Source organism: Chelonia mydas, chromosome 6 (genome assembly GCF_015237465.2).
Source record: "Chelonia mydas isolate rCheMyd1 chromosome 6, rCheMyd1.pri.v2, whole genome shotgun sequence".
NCBI classification, from domain to species: domain Eukaryota; kingdom Metazoa; phylum Chordata; order Testudines; family Cheloniidae; genus Chelonia; species Chelonia mydas.
The window spans coordinates 45,609,919-45,626,070 of NC_051246.2; the positions used below are offsets into that span (position 1 = coordinate 45,609,919).

Here is a 16,152-nt window from a genome sequence, read left to right on the forward strand (position 1 = left end):
TCTCTACTCCTGGGGGGATTTTTGTGTGTCTCTGTATTGTTACAGACATACTTGCTGACAGGTATTTTGAAATAAATTGTCAAAATAATTGAAACTGGTGTGATTATGTAGTGTTATTTTGACAAATAAAATTTGCAGAATTTTAAAATACTGTGTGCAGAATTTTTAAATTTTTTGGCGCAGAATGCACCCAGAAGTACATAATGTATCCTTTGAAATTTGTAAGCCTGCCACTTACTTTAATTCATTCATTTCATGTATTCAGCTGTACTCTCAACTCTAGAGCCAGATCGGAAGTTAATTTCAGGAATAAGTCCTTCAGTCCTTGTTTACATAAGTGCCTTCTTGAGGGATCTGCAGAAGTATCCTCATGAAGGAGGGGGGGAAAGTTACTATTAAAGTTTTCTTTATGTATTGCTATTTCCTGTCCCTACTAGCCTTCTTTTTCTTGCTTCATTGGATTGCTACTGGTTTTGTAGATAAAATGGAGAGAGTGGTTATGGACAGGACCATTTATAACTGCATTGAAACTTAGGATTCAGAATTGAGGGTTGTGTATATGTACTGTCATTACAATGGACCAACAGACGTGGCCTACCTCCTGTTAAACTGCTTTAGACTCTTTCCATGATTGTGAGCCATGGCTTATAACATCTATCACAGTGGCATCCCACATGTGGGCTGGGGCCGTTTGTGACCTCTGTGGCCCTTGTGGGCAACTCTATTAAGAAAACTTCAATTTGATTATGAACTGAAGATGTATTCCTGAGCCACACTGCACCTTTTAAGTGGCTGGACCAGTCCTGTTACAACAGGGAGGAAGTAAGAGGCCCTGCTTCCACAACTGGTCCCTTTTTGTATCATAATGGTTCATTCTGGCCTTGGAATCTCAACGGCTTTCCCTTCAGCCACCCAAAGCAACTTTGATGTGAGGCTAAAGCGCTCTGAACAGCAACTGTTCAGTTCTTGCTACAGCTGCTCCGGCTCTCTACCGAGTTACAGGGAATGGAGAAGAGTATCACTGGCTACTTTATTGCCTGTTTCCCTGCTAGGATGTAGGAGCCCCAGGGAGAGCAGGCAAGGAGATCAACGGACTGCCTGAGTGTAGGGAGTGCCTATTGCAGAATGGATGTTTGCTCCCTCCCTCACCCAGCAGCCCAGGAGAGGGGGAAAGAAATAGGCAAGAACCAAAAAAACTGTTATAGTGCCCTGATTTTCTGCTCCAAGCCATGTTAGAGAAGCTTGGGGGATGTTATTAACTTGTGCCAGCTAGCTATGGACTTTAGTGTAATGTAATGCTTAAACAACATTGCTGTCTTTTTTTTTTTTTTAAGAGATCCCATGGAATATAAAATAAGATGTTAACAAGTTACAACAATTGTATTATGTATTATATTTGATTACACACACACACACACACACACTGTAATGTGTTTTCTTTTGTTTTTTAAAAAAAACCACTGGTATTACCCCTATAAGCTGGCTCCAGACTGCAGCATAGTTGTGTGGAGAGTGTAACATCAGAGTCTAGTGTATGCTGGGCATCTCCTAGAGTAGGATCTAGTGAGTCTGCACTTCAGGGGGGTAGACTTATGGGTAAGGTTTTTCTTTCATGGTGTGCGGCATACTCTCTGCCTTGGGACATCCCTTTTTAAAAAAAAAAAAAAAAAAAAGGCAAATTTAGAAGTGGCTCCAAGCAGGCTACTTTTAATGCAGGCCTTGGAGGGAGAGGGGAGGAAACTGTAACATAAACTTACTAGCTTGAGGGTTAAACATGCTTGTCAGCAAACAATACACAATGTGAAGATGGAGAAAACCAGCAGTAAGGTCTGGGACAGTGTCTGGAACCTAAGTCGCAGCTCCAGCTGCTTGTAATGGGGAGTATACATAGATTTCTTCCATGTCCAGACACAGCAAACCCTGATTTGCAGAGGCTCAATATTTCTCATCAACTCTTGACTAGTGAGTGTTATAGAAACATGAAGCCCTGCTTTTTTCTGTCTGCTGGAACAGAGAAGAAAGGGGTTTGTTTGTTTGTTCTCTTCCACCAACCTTTTCCAACCCTTATCCCCCAGCCTGCCTAGTGCTTAGGGGAGACTGGTTTCTATTTTACTCATCTTAGCCTTTTGTTTTTGAGTTCCAGCATCAGTATGTAATAGACATGATTTTTTGACAATTTCACTGCTGTCCAATTTGTTCTGAACAGCAGCAGAGAAACTGACCAATCTTGCTAATTCCACTCTTTTGTTGCTGCTTTGCAAAGCTATGAGCACAGCAACAGATACATCAAAGTTGTCTGCATATTAGGAAGATGATAGTGCATAAGTTTATATTTGATTCACATTAGGAGGTTATTTTTACAACCATAACATGCTGAGCCAAAATCCTAGTACATAAAATAAATGGGAACACAGGTAAAAACAAACCTGTAATTTAAGTATGAAAAAATATCAGATTATTACAAATGCAAACAAAGATAGTGAGTTGCCACGTCACAAACAATAGTCCATATTCCAGATCACAGAAATACTTTTGGGTCCCTTCATTTTTGTAGCATGATATGTACTAGAATTGTCTTGTCTTTTTCCCAATGAAGCTATTAAATGACCACTTTTTTTTTTTTATTTGGCCCTGCATTCAGGCAAGAAACTAACAGAAATCTGAAGCAATGTGCTGCAAATCAGGCTGAATTTTTTTCACTCATTTATACTTAGGTTTAAAGAATAGGCTACTTGATCTATTCTCAGTACTCAGCATTCATGTTAGGTGTTGCAGGACAGGTATTTTCCAAAATAATTGCACAATTAGTTACCTACTCATGCATAAATGGTCTTCGTTTTTTCAAATCCATAGTTACTGTAGATGTGACTCTTGGATTCTCTCCCCTCGCCTCTCCTCACATTTCACTGTGACACACAGATTTAGTGTAATAAAGCAAAGTGAAAATCAAGGATAAGAGCATACTGCTTAGAGCTGCCACTTTTGGTAATTTCACTTGTGGAATACCAAGTGATTTCATGGCATCAGATTGATGAGGCTTCCCTAAGCAAAGTTAACTGACTTTGTTCAGCTAGACTTGCAGGATATGGGATATACTGAGAAATGGTGGGACTTATAGAAACCCTAATCTGCTAGGATAGCAGGAAGAAAAGGAGAGTTAATTTTATCAATGAGCCTAAATACAGGGGAGAGAAGTTAACACAAGGGGAAGAGGGGTATCTGTAAGACAAAACAGGCCAAATTCTTCTTCAGGAAGTTTCAGTGTGGCGCCTGTTAACATTGGTAGGAGATGTGTACCAGAGACAGCAGAATATAGCCCTTAGATTTTAGGTCTGTGTTTTGTTTTATGCATATGTTTCCTGTGTTCATATTATTTCTCAGGATAATGCCTCACAGCTAGATATGTTTGAGAGAGCAGATTGTTGCTTTGGAGATTTCCTTCAAATTACTGGTTACTTTCAGTGTGGAGCATGTAGCTAAGTGATGGAGCATAGGATTTTAAAAATTACATGTTGCAGCTGTAGGTAATTCTCTTCAAAGTTTCATAACCTCTATGTTTCAGGTGTAATTATTAATTATATTCAAATACATGAGATTTGCGGATTATTAATAATGGCATGATAATATAAAACTTGGTAAATATATTGCTTTGTATCCATTTATCAAGCCCACTTGACCAAAGTATGTAAGTATTCATTATCCCCATTTTACCAATGGGGAAACAGAGGCACAGATTGCAATTTGGCTAAGTCGCACAGCAAATGAGAGACAAAACCCTTCTCTTAATGCCTAGCATGGTGTCCTATAATTGGACCATGCTGCCTCTTTATTACAAAACTAAAAAGTTTGCAATTCAAATGAGAAATTAGATAATATAGTGGGGAAACCATAGCTCTAATTTGGACTTCAGCTTTTCCTTTCTGATCCTTTCAAGAAGCTTGGCATCCTAAATGTTGGCAGGGGCTTAATATTTTATTGTTTTCATGCTACCCCATGCTGAATTTTCAGCAACTGAAAAAAGGATGTCCATTCTTCTTGGTAACGGGGTCCTGTAACTTGGAGCCTTAAGAACTTTAGATTCCTGTCCACTATAGCTACACATGCTATGTTGGACAATTCTTACATTAACAACATAGTTGTGGGCCCTGAGACCACTGATATACAGTCTTCCAAATGGTTTTAAATAATTGGAGAAAAAAGACTGAGGGTATTTTTCCTTCTGGAGTCAAGGCGCATTTCACTCAATGTTTTATGTTTTTGAAAGTTTGTGTCAGGGTGGCTATGTAATTGGCATAGTTGAAAAATGTTACCCCAGCCAAAAGAAAAGCCAGCAAAATGTTACACACAACATGTGGGAGTTTCTCCTCAGGAAATCCTTGTGGCTCACTGTTTCTGTCAAGCAGGGTAATGTGCTTGTAAATTTCATCTGAAAGAAAATGTATTGCAACATCAACAGCACCAGAGAACTGCAGAGCTAAATTGTGGAAGAGTAACTATCAAACCCCTTCAGCAAGCTGTACCATAAAGAAACTTGTGCTAGGAAAAATAAACCCAATGTGATACAAAATCTGAAAGAGTAGCACATGCTAGTGTCAGTACAAAGGAAATTCCCTCCCCATTCTCTGAACAGGCAGTGAGGCAAAAATATAGTTACTTTCCTCTTCTTGCCCAGTTAACTTGGATAAATTGGGCCAAGAAACACTCATACTTATCTGGCAGGAGGTTAAAACAAAGATAATTGGACAATTTATCTAATTTCTGTGTACATATGTCTGCTCATGTACAAAGTGATAGCTGTCAAAGTAGATGACAGTTAATTTTGTTCCTAAATTCCAATTTCTCTCCAGCCTGACACCTCATCTTGTCTTTTCTTTCTATTCAACATTTTTAAAATTTACCATTCTTTTTTGTCCTGTTGTCTAAACATCTCTTGACTTGATTACTGTAACCCCTCCTCCTCTCTGGACTCCCTAAAACCCAGATCACTCCTCTAAAGTACATAATGCAGCTGTTAAAGTTCTTCCTTATCTACCAGTAAAGCCATGTCACTTCTCTCTTTACATCCCTCCTCCAGCTCCTTCTTGCTCCCTATAGCTATTTCTACACTTTACTGCTGGGGGAATTCTTTGTACAATATTTTAAAATTTTGCACATTTTATTTGTCAAAATAACACTATATAATCACACCAGTTTCAATTATTTTGGTAATTTATTTCAAAATACCTATCAGCACTATGTCTATAACAATACAGAGACAAAAAAAATTCCTCCAGGAGTAGAGAGTTAAGGAAACCCCTATGACAATCCATTTCCTCCCCCCGGAATCCAGAAGGGGGACCAGAAATCTGCACTCTTTATCCCCCAAGCCCAGCTACACACCTCCAGGCCAATCACTCGCATGCACCCCCTACTTCCTCCCCACCCAGACCCCAGCTGCAGGCCCCCAGCCCAGACATTCGCGCATGCACACACCAAGAGCCCACGGATCCAGAGGGAGAAACAGCGTGATGCTGGGTCCCAGGCTTGTATGGAGTTTGCTGCAGGCCGCCTCCTTCCTTCAGGGCATGCTGAGACCTGCAGCAGTTCCGAATCCTCCAGCTCCCTCCCTGTTCCCCCAGCGGTGTCTTCTACGTGTGAGCTGGGCTCTGCTGGGTCCAGTAGTCCCTAGTGGCAGCCAGCAGTTCTGCAGCCCATTTCTGTGGAGGAAAAGGAAATTCTGCCCAAAACCCATTAATTTCTATGCAAATTCTACATGTGCAGTGGCACAGAATTCTTGCAGGAATAACACTTCAAGCTAGGGCTGTGATTCCCCTGCTCACATACACATGCTCACACTAGCTTTCATTAAGCTAGCATGTGTATAAATAGCATTGTAGCCACTGTTGCATGGATAGCAGCAGTGGCGGAATGGTTGAGTTGTGCCGAGTACATATTTGCGCCACATGTCTAATACGCTAGACCTCTGCTGTCCTCCTTCAGATGACTCTAATATACTTGTTTCTTCCTCGTTATCTATAAAAAGTTTTTAAAATAGTTTTGTCCACTTCATTATTACATTGAGTGAAATCAGGGAAAACTAATTCTAATGAGAGTTCAAGTTTTGTTTTATTTTTCTATCTTCTTTAGGGCTCTGAATTCACTTTAAGATGTAGTCATGAAAAGTGCTGTATTAAGAGCTAGGTATTATCTAGTCTTATATGTCTGGTTCTTAGATTGTATCCAGCATAGCTGTAGCTGTGTCGGTCCCAGGATGTTAGAGACAAAAAGTGGGTGAGGTCATATCTTTTATTGGACCAAATTCTGTTGGTGAGAGAGACACACTTTCGAGCCATCCAGAGCTCTTCCCCAGATCTAGACCTGATGATGTTACTTCACCTACCTTGGGTCTTAGATTGTAAGTGTACTCATAATGGGGCAGGAGCTAGTTGGATCCTGTACAATGCCAAACACTCTATTGGTGCTTACCTAATTATATTTAATATCTTTAATAATAACTTATCTAACCACTTTCATTCACTTTCAGAAGTGAACAATCCCCAAAATCTTTTCTTATGTTTAAGCAAACTCTCATGATATTTTTAAATAATAAAGTTGATAATCTAAGTGATGGTATTTATTGCATAACTGCAGTCCTGAAAAAAGCCTAAAATGCATATTTAATGGAAGACCTCAAAAGAATAACTTCTGTTGTAGTCATAAATGCACAGCTGTGGCATCAATCTTTTTGAAGCTGAAGTGCCTCTTGCTGTCTTTGTGATTCCTGTACTGTCACCCGTTAAGCTGCAGTCCTGATGCTCCAACTCAATATTTTCACACTGTTAGGGCTTTTTCATAATTCTCTTATAGTTAAGTGTTTGCAAAGTATTAGCATTAGCCTATCGCACTAATTACTTCATCTCACTCTTTTGTATTAGTTATGGAATTAGCCAGCAGGAAACTTGTGAAGGAAGAAAAACTAAACATTGTTTCAGCTGATGTCTGTCTTAGTTGCACTGGATTTTGGTCATCACTTTATCACAGGGTTACAGAATATTCCATAATAAAATATTTCAGTTTTCTGTATTAAAATAACAACTATTACATTTTTAACACTGCTGCTTGCACTATGTGTTCAGGTTCCACATTAAAAGTGCACTTTGTGTCTTCCCATCATGAGTACTTACAGCAGCTGCACTTTATCTGGAAAGGGGAAAATGCCTCCCTTTTGCTTACGCTTCATAGTATAAAATGCATTGCTAGATAATTTTTGAAGAGCCTTCTGGAGGCTTGTTAGAAGCAGGCAACTGCAATAGCAATGGAGAAGCAGGAAGGAGTAGATCCCTGCTAACTGAGAGACTGGTTAGGACATCCCTTCTATTGTAGAGGACAATCATAAAAAACAATCTCTGCCTCACATGTCATAGGATTGTGGAAATGTAAGGCTAGATGGGACCTTGAGAAGTCATCAAGTCCAACCCATGCCCTGAGACAGGACCAAGTAAACCTAGACAATCCATTACAGGGGTTTGTCCAACTTGTTCTTAAAAATCTCCAATTATGGGGATTTGACAACCTCACTTGGAAGCCTGTTCCAGGGCTTAGCTACTCTTACTATGAAAACCTTTTTAATTATATTGAACCTAAATCTCATTTGCTGCAGATTTAGTCCATTGCTACTTTCAGTGGACATGAAAAACAGTTGACCCCATCCTCTTTATAACAGCCCTTTACGTATTGAAGACTGCTATCTGATCCTCCTTCAGTCATCTTTTCTCAAGACTAAATATGCCCAGTTCCTTCCTCATAAATTAGGTTTTCTAAACCTTTTATATAATTTTTATTACTCTTCTCTGGACTCTTTCCAATTTGTCCACATTTTCCCTAAAGTTTGATGCCCAGAATTGGACATAATACTCCAGCTGAGGCTTCACCAGTGCCGAGGAGAGCTGGGCAATTACCTCCTTTGTCTTACGTAAACACTCCAGTTAATACACCCCAGAATGCATTAGCCTTTTTCATAGCTGCATCACATCGTTGACTCGTATTCAGTTTGTGATTCACTGTGACCCCCAGATCCTCTTCAGCAGTATTACCATCTAGGCAGTTATTACCCATTTTGTAGTTCTCAATTTGATTTTTTTTTCCTTCCGAAATATAGTACTTTTTTATGAATTTCATCTTGTTGCGTTCAGACTCCAATTTGTTGAGTTTGTTTTGAATTCTACTCCTGTTTTCCAAAGTGCTTGCAACCCACCCCCGCTTGGTGTCATCTGCAAATTTTATAAGCATTCCCCCCTCTGTTATCCAAGTCATTTAATGAAAATATTCAATAGTACTGGGCTCAGGACAGACCTGGGGGGCCTCACTAGATATACCCTCCCAGTTTGACAGCAAATCATTGGTAACTACTCTTCAACTACAGTCTTTCAACCAGTTATACACCCATCTTTACAGTAATTTTCATCTAGATCACATTTCTGTAGTTTGTTTATGAAAATGTCATGTGGGACTGTGTTAAAAGCTTTACTAAAATCAAGATATATCATGTTACTGCTCCGCTCCCCCCACCCCCTTCCACTTGGCCAGTAACCCTGTCAAATGAGGAAATTATGTTGATTTGTCATAATTTGTTTTTGACAAATGTATGCTAGCTATTCCTTATAATCCTGTTATCCCCTAGGTGCTTACAAATTGATTGTTTAATTTTTCCAGTTGCTCTGCAACTATTGAAGTCAGACTGTTCGATCTATAATTCCTTGAGTTCTCCTTGTTTCCCTTTCTAATGATAGGTTTTATGTTTTCCCTTCCCCAGTCTTCTGGAAACTCACCTGTCCTCCATGAGTTTGCAAATATAGTTGCTAATGCTTCCAAAATTACTTCAGCTAGTTCCTTACTTTTATCCTAGGGTACTTAAATTATCAGGCTTTACCAACTTGAGTACATCCAACTTATCTAAATATTCTTTAGCCTGTTCTTTCCCTGTTTTGGTTTGCATTCCTTCCCCCTTGTTAATATTAATTGTGTTAACTATCTGGTCACCATTAACCTTTTCAGTGACGAATGAAGCAAAATAGGCTTTAAGCACTCTGTCATCAGTTATTAGGTTTCCTTCCCGTCTAAGTAGAGAACTTGGTGTATCTCATCTTTCTCTTGCACCTAATATATTTAAAGAACCGCTTCTTACTGACTTTTATGTCGCTTGCTATGTATCTTGTGTCTTAACCTTTCTGATTTTGTCCCTACATGATTTTACTATTCTTTTGTGCTCCTCCTTAGCAATTCGTCCATGTTCCCACTTTTTGTAGGATTCCTTTATGATTTTCAGGTCATTAAAGAGCTACTGATGAAGCCCTATTGGCCTTTTCCTATTTTTTTTCCTATCTTTCCTTTGCACCAGGATAGTTTGCAGTTGTACCTTTTAATAACGTCTCCTTGAGAAACTGCCAGCTTTCCTGAATGACTTTTTCCCTTAGATTTTCTTCCCATCGGACCTTACCTACCAGTTCTCTGAGGACAACAGACTTTAACAAACTCTTTCTGTTGCTCTCATGCTTTCCTTTCCTTAGAATTATAAAATCTAACATTTCATGATCATCTTCACCCAAATTACCTTCTATTTTCAGATTTGCTACCAATTCCTCCCTGTTGGTCAGAATCAAATCTAAAACGGCTCTCCTACTCGTTACTTACTCCCCTTCCTGAAACAAAAAGTTGTCCCTAATATATACAAGATCTTACTGGAAATCTTGTGTTTTGCCATATTACTTTAACTACCCAGATATCTGTTGGAAAAGTCTCCCATTACTACCAGGTCTTGTGCTTTTGGAGATTTCTGTTGTTTGTTCTAGAATTGCCTTGTCCACCTCCTCTTCCTGATTTGGTGGTCTATAGTAGACCACTACCATGATGCAGCTCCTTTTTTTATCTTTACCCAGAGACTTTCAACTGGTCTGCCTCTCAACTCTTTCTGGACCTCAGAACAAATGTATATATTCTTGATATAAACTGCATCAGCACTTCCCTTTTTATCCTACCTGCCCTGCCAGAGCAAGCTGTAGCCTTCTCTATCAATATTCCAGTCATGAGACTTTTCCTATCAAGTCTCTGATGCCGATTAAGTCATCATTCAGCTTATGGACTAATACTTCCAGTTCTTCCTGTTTATTCTCAATACTCCTTGCATTTGTGTATAGACGTGAAGGTTTTGAGCAGATTCCCCCATTTATTTCACTTTTGTTGTTCCTATGGCCCTATTGAAAATTTCCATGTCCTTCCCACTTCCAACCCCCACCCCCACACATGTAGCCCTCTCTCCAGGTTACCTTTTTTTATTACATGCCTGTGGACTTTTGTCACCTGCCCTCTTTAAACCTTGTTCAAAGTTCTCCCCTTTACTATAGCCAAACTAGGACTCCTGAAAAGAAATCAGTATAGCTTTAAACTACAAAGCACTTCACGCTGAAGCAATATACAAAGTCACTGTGGTGTTCTCAGCTATTGACTCTGAGTTGTCTTGAAATGAAAGTCAACCTGCTGCATACTCTGTCCAAAGCCCCATTCTCTACTTTGAAGAGTTCCTTGACTGTTTTTTTTTCCCAACCCCAGGGAGTAAACATTTCCATCATTTTGTCACTGTGATCATCTCAAAGAAGAGTAATCTAGTGAAAACAAATATAGCTAAGATTTTTCCACTTAAATGTCAGCTTTAAAAGGACTGGATGGATCCGGGTGTGGGATTGATAATTGAATCACTGGTTTAAATTGTTGCCCAGTGTTGTCCTAAGTACTGCAAGAAAAAAAGACTAGACACCAGAAATATGGTTAACTGGGCCACAACTTTGTCACACATCTGGAAACTAGCTAACAATAACTTATCCATTGCAAGTTATCTTTCCTTGTAACTCATACCACATGGCAGAAGGCTGTTCGCCCCCCACCCAGTTAACCTAGTACCAGTACTGTTGATGGGGACCCGACTGCCCTCATACAAGGGTGGCGGGAGGAGAGAAGGGGTTGTTTCCTTGCTGTACCAGACAACGGAAGCCCTAGCATTCTTCTAAAATGTTTAATATTCTGGTTTATCAGGTGCTATTGAATGAGAATGTGCACAGGGAACCTGCTATGTTGTGACAAAATGGATTTTAAAACTTAACCTACCCATGGGTCCCTGAACTGCTGAGAGGAAGGTGAAAAATCCCACATTTTCTCACTGCCAAACTGATCTGGGAAATATTCCTTTCCCAGTCCTCAAAAGATGACTAGCATGATGCCTTTAGCAAGGTCTAAAAAATCCGGTTTTACTCTAACCCCCATGAGTGGGGAGCATTCCTTCCTAGCATGGAATAGCCCTGGGCAGGGAGAATGGTTATAAGTCCTCTTGGATGTACAGGAGCCAATAAACATATGCTGCATCCTTCAGCCACAGAGCTCTCCTCAAGCCCAGAAGGAGGAGTGGAAGAGGTTTAGGGTTTTATTCCCTTGCTGGCCCAGACAAAGCCACCAAATCTCTAAGGCTACAAGGGCCTGTGAGCATTTGGGTCCTGTGTCTATGGGAATCTTACCCTGTGGATTTATTTGGTGCAGGATGAGGTCCTTAGTAGCTACACTCTTATCATCTGATAGCGATTCAGTGGGTATTGTGAAAAGTTTCTTCTTTGAGTGATGGCTCATCTCGATTCCAAGTAGGTGTGCATGCACCACATGCACGGTCGTTGGACAGTTTTCCCCTAGCGGTACCCATCAGGTTGACTGGGGAGCCCCCTGGAGTCGCGCCTTCAAGATGGTGTATATATGTCCTTGCCGACCCGCAGCCTCTTCAGTTCCTTCTTACCATTAGTTATGGTCATTTGAGCAGCTTTCTTGCTACTGCAAATGATCCCCTAGTGGACTCTTTCTTGTTGACCCTGTAAATAGTTAAAAACTTAGTATTAGTTAGTCAAGAAGTTTTTGGTTATCTTAGATATGTTTCAATTGGGGTTTTTCCCACACTGTTTCTCCTCCCAGGGACTGGGGCAAGCCTTGGTCTCAAGGGTTTCAGCCATGTAGGTCCTGTCTAAAATCCATGCCAAACGGAGACCCACACAACTCCTGTTTAAAGTCTTTGGGGGAAGCCCATCAGACTGAGAAGTGTAAAATCTGCAGAGGCTTCTGCCCAAAGGCAAAAAAGGAGAGGGACTTCAGGATGAAATGGCTCCTCATGGACTCAGCCCTCCATCCCCAGCCAGCTTCGGGAGCATCTGACCCCAAGCCCAGTACTTCGGTGTGCAGCGCACTAGCCTCGGTAACAGGCCACACACCGAGAAAGAATTTGGGCTCCAGGGACCCTCGGCACCACGAGTCCCCAGTGCTGAAGACCTCCTTTGGTGAGAGCACCCATTTGCTGGTGTCAGACCTCTTCTTTTTGTGCGACAGAGGTTGCTCTCCCACTAAATCAGTGGTACGAGGATGCACCAACAGGTGCGTCCCACCCTGCTCCAGCTCCTACTCAGCTGGCACCATTGACTCTGGCTTCACAGGAAGGTCTGTCGAGTATGGTTCTAATGGACTCCCTGGTGCGGGAGGGTCGAGAGGAGGATTTAGACCTCCCCTCCACACCAGACACCTTTTGAGGCTGCCAGAGACCTCATAGCAATGACAGTGCAGACCCCATCCAGCACCACCACAGAGAGGCACCATGCCCTCTAAGAGCAAGCCAGCGATGATGCAGCACCGTTCATCCTCACCCCAACACCGCTCCCCGGCATCATCTCACTCGGCACCGCTTGGTCACTGAGCTTGGAGTCCTCATCAGAGGCGAATCATACACCTCTAGGCGAAGCTGGCACCGCTCGTGGCACTGCTCCAGACAGGAGGAAGGGCAGCCTTTGCCTATAATGGCATGGCCACCACAGTGGCAGGCACTGGCTCAGTGGCCCTTCTGGACCCCGTGGGCCTACCACCAAGTCCAAAGGCCAGATCTTTGTCTGTGGTTTTAATCAGTATTTGTTGCCTGTGAACCTCCGCGTGGACTCAAGTTGGGCACGTAGGTCAGCACCGAAATAGGGGCAGGAGCTGGGGCCGGAATAAGACGGGCACAGAGGCCAGCACCGCTCCTGCCATCACACAGGGCACTTCAGTGCAAGGGGATCCCTGTGAACCAGAGAGGCAGAAAGACCCAGTGCCCCAGCGGGCATCTTCCTCCTCTTTTCCTGATGAAGCCGGGGCAGACACATCCACCACACTACCAGCCAGGGACAACAGAGCCCACCAGGAGCTGATTAGAAGGGTGGCTCAAAATTTGGGCATGCAGGCAGAGGAGGTGGCAGAGGAGACCGAGCCCTTGGTTGATATTCTGGTGCCCAAGGGTCCCTTAAGGGTGGCTTTGCCCCTCATTAACAGTCAATAACACTACAAAAGTGTTGTGACAAATGCCTGCCTCTTTTCCCCTGCATGACAAAAGGGTGGGTGGGGAGAGGAAGTACTTTGTGCCTTCAAAAGATTGAGTACTTGTTCACTCACCCTCAGCCAAACACGCTGGTGGTGGAGGCGGCCAACAAGAAGGAAAGACGGGAACAGCTGAGACTGACCACTAAGTCCAAGGTGGCTAAGAAACTGGATCTCTTTGTTAGGAAGGTATACTCTCCCGGTGGACTCCAGCTTCAAGTTCCAAACCAGCAGGCAGTCCTCAGCCTCTATAGTTTTAATTCCTGGAACACGTTGTCCAAATGTAAAGAGCTTCTTCCAGCAGACTCCTGCTCTGAATTTGCTGCTGTCTTGGAGGAACGCAAGGTCATAGCAAGGACCTCCTTACAGGTCTCCTTAGACTCGGCAGCCCATACCATGGCAGCAGGGAGGGGCTATCTACTCTACTCTTTTCCGCCCTTCCCGCTTGTACAGAAGGTCCTGCTGAAGGTCAGAAGGGAGGGAGAATCAATGATCTAAATAACACCAGTGTGGCCTCGCCAGCAGTGCTTCATCACATTTCTAGACCTGTCAGTGGACACGCCTATAACCTTGCCCCTGATCCGAGACTTAATCACCCAGGGCCATGGCTGTGTCTAGCATCCCAATCTGAAGTGTCTCCATCTCACGGCATAGAAACTCCGTGGTTAAACCCCTCGGAGCTCACATGCTCAGACCCTATTAGAGAGGTCCTTCTTAGCAGCAGGAAGCCATCCCCTAGGGCCACCTATCTGGCCAAGTGGAAAAGATTCTCCATTTGGCATTACAAAAACACACTCCACCCTTACAGTCATCGATTCCTTTTATCCTGGACTATTTGCTGCACCTAAAATGGGAAGGTCTGTTGGTATCATCAATAAAAGTGCACCTGGCAGCTATCTCAACTTTCCACCCCCATTTGCCTGGTCACTCAGTTTTCACGAACTCCATGGTGGACTGCTTCCTCAAGGGATTAGATAGTCTCTACCCTCAGGTAAAACAGCCAATTCCCTCATGGTATCTCAACCTTTTGCTCTCTAGACTGATGGGACCTCCTTTCAAGCCTTTAGTAACATGCTCTCTCCTCTACCTTTCCTGGAAAGTAGCGTTCTTGGCAGCTATAACTTCAGCTAGGAGGGTGTCTGAGCTTAAGACCTTAACCTCCGAGCCCCCATACAAGGTCTTCTATAAGGACAAGGTGCAGTTGCGACCGCCCCCGTCCTTCCTCCTGAACGTAGTTTCACAATTCCATGTGAACCAGGACATTTTTCTTCCTATGTTCCTTCCTAAGCTGCACGCTAGCAACAGGGAACGAATGCTCCACTCCCTGGATGTCAGGTGAGCATTAGCCTTCTAAATTAAAAGAACAAAGCCATTTCGAAAATCAGTGCAACTCTTCATTGCAATCGCAGAGCGCATGAAGGGGCTTCGAGTCTCATCCCAAAAGATATCTTCTTGGATCACGTCCTGTATCCAGGCGTGCTATGATTTGGCAAAGATACCTGCCCCTGCACTGATACCACACTCCACAGGGGCACAGGTATCCTAAGCTGCATTCCTGGCACAAATTCCTATCCAAGACCTCTGCAGGGCATCGATTTGGTCGTCAGTCCACACCTTTACAGCCCACTACGCAATTACACTGCAGACCAGAGATGATACCGCTCTGCCAAAAGCTGCGCTACAATCAGTGATTCCATAAGCTCCAACCTCGCCTTCTAGGTAATACTTGGGAGTCACCTACTTGAAATCTACATGATGTGACAAAGTTCCTGCTCTACCTTGGTGGGTCTTGCACTTATTGGCGGATTTGCTCACCTTGGAGCTTCACAGCAGCCTTCAGCGTAGCCGTTTTTCTGAACCCACAGTCCAGGTTGACTCCTCCTGTGTCTGACCAGGAGTTGGGAGGATTTGGGGGGAACCCGGGCCCGCCCTCTACTCCGGGTTCCAGCCCAGGGCCCTCTGGAATGCAGCTGTCTAGAGTGCCACTTGGAACAGCTGTGCGACAGCTACAGCTCCCTGGGCTACTTCCCCATGGCCTCCTCCCAACACCTTCTTTATCCTCACCATAGGACCTTGCTCCTGTGTCTGATAATGCTTGTACACCTCAGTCCTCCAACAGTCCGCATTCTCACTCTCAGCTCCTAGTGCCTCTTGCTCCCAGCTCCTCACACGCAAACCACAAAGTGAAGTGAGCTCCTTTTTAAAACCCAGGTGCCCTGATTAGCCTGCCTTAATTGATTCTAGTAGCTTCTTGATTGGCTGCAGGTGTTCTAATCAGCCTGTCTGTCTTAACTGTCTCCAGAAGGTTCCTGATTGTTCTGGAACCTTCCCTGTTACCTTACCCAGGGAAAGGGGACCTACTTAGCTTGGGGCTAATATATCTGCCTTCTATTACTCTTCTATAGCCATCTGGCCCGACCCTGTCACAATGAGCAATCGCTCAAAGAATAAGAAAAAACTGTTACTTACCTCTCGTAACTGTTGTTCTTCGAGATGTGATGTTCATGTCCATTTGAAGACCCACCCGCCTCCCCTCTGTCAGAGTATCCAGCAAGAAGGAACTGAAAGGCGGTGGGTTGGCAGGGACCTATATACACCGCCTTGAAGGCGTGAATCTAGGGGGCTCCACAGCCGACCCAACAGGTACCGCTAGGGGAAAAACCTTCTGACAACTGTGCACGCAGCACGTGTACACCTATTTTGGAATGGACATGAGCAACACATCTCGAAGAACAACTGTTCTGAGAGGTA

At 43.2% G+C, this 16,152-nt stretch overlaps 1 protein-coding gene across 1 annotated transcript in view; it reads left to right on the forward strand.

Annotated features, from left to right (window-relative positions):
- Positions 1-16,152, forward strand: part of KIF18A (kinesin family member 18A) — a 107,305-nt gene that overhangs the window by 27,082 nt on the left and 64,071 nt on the right. The gene's annotated exons all lie outside the window — the stretch shown is intronic.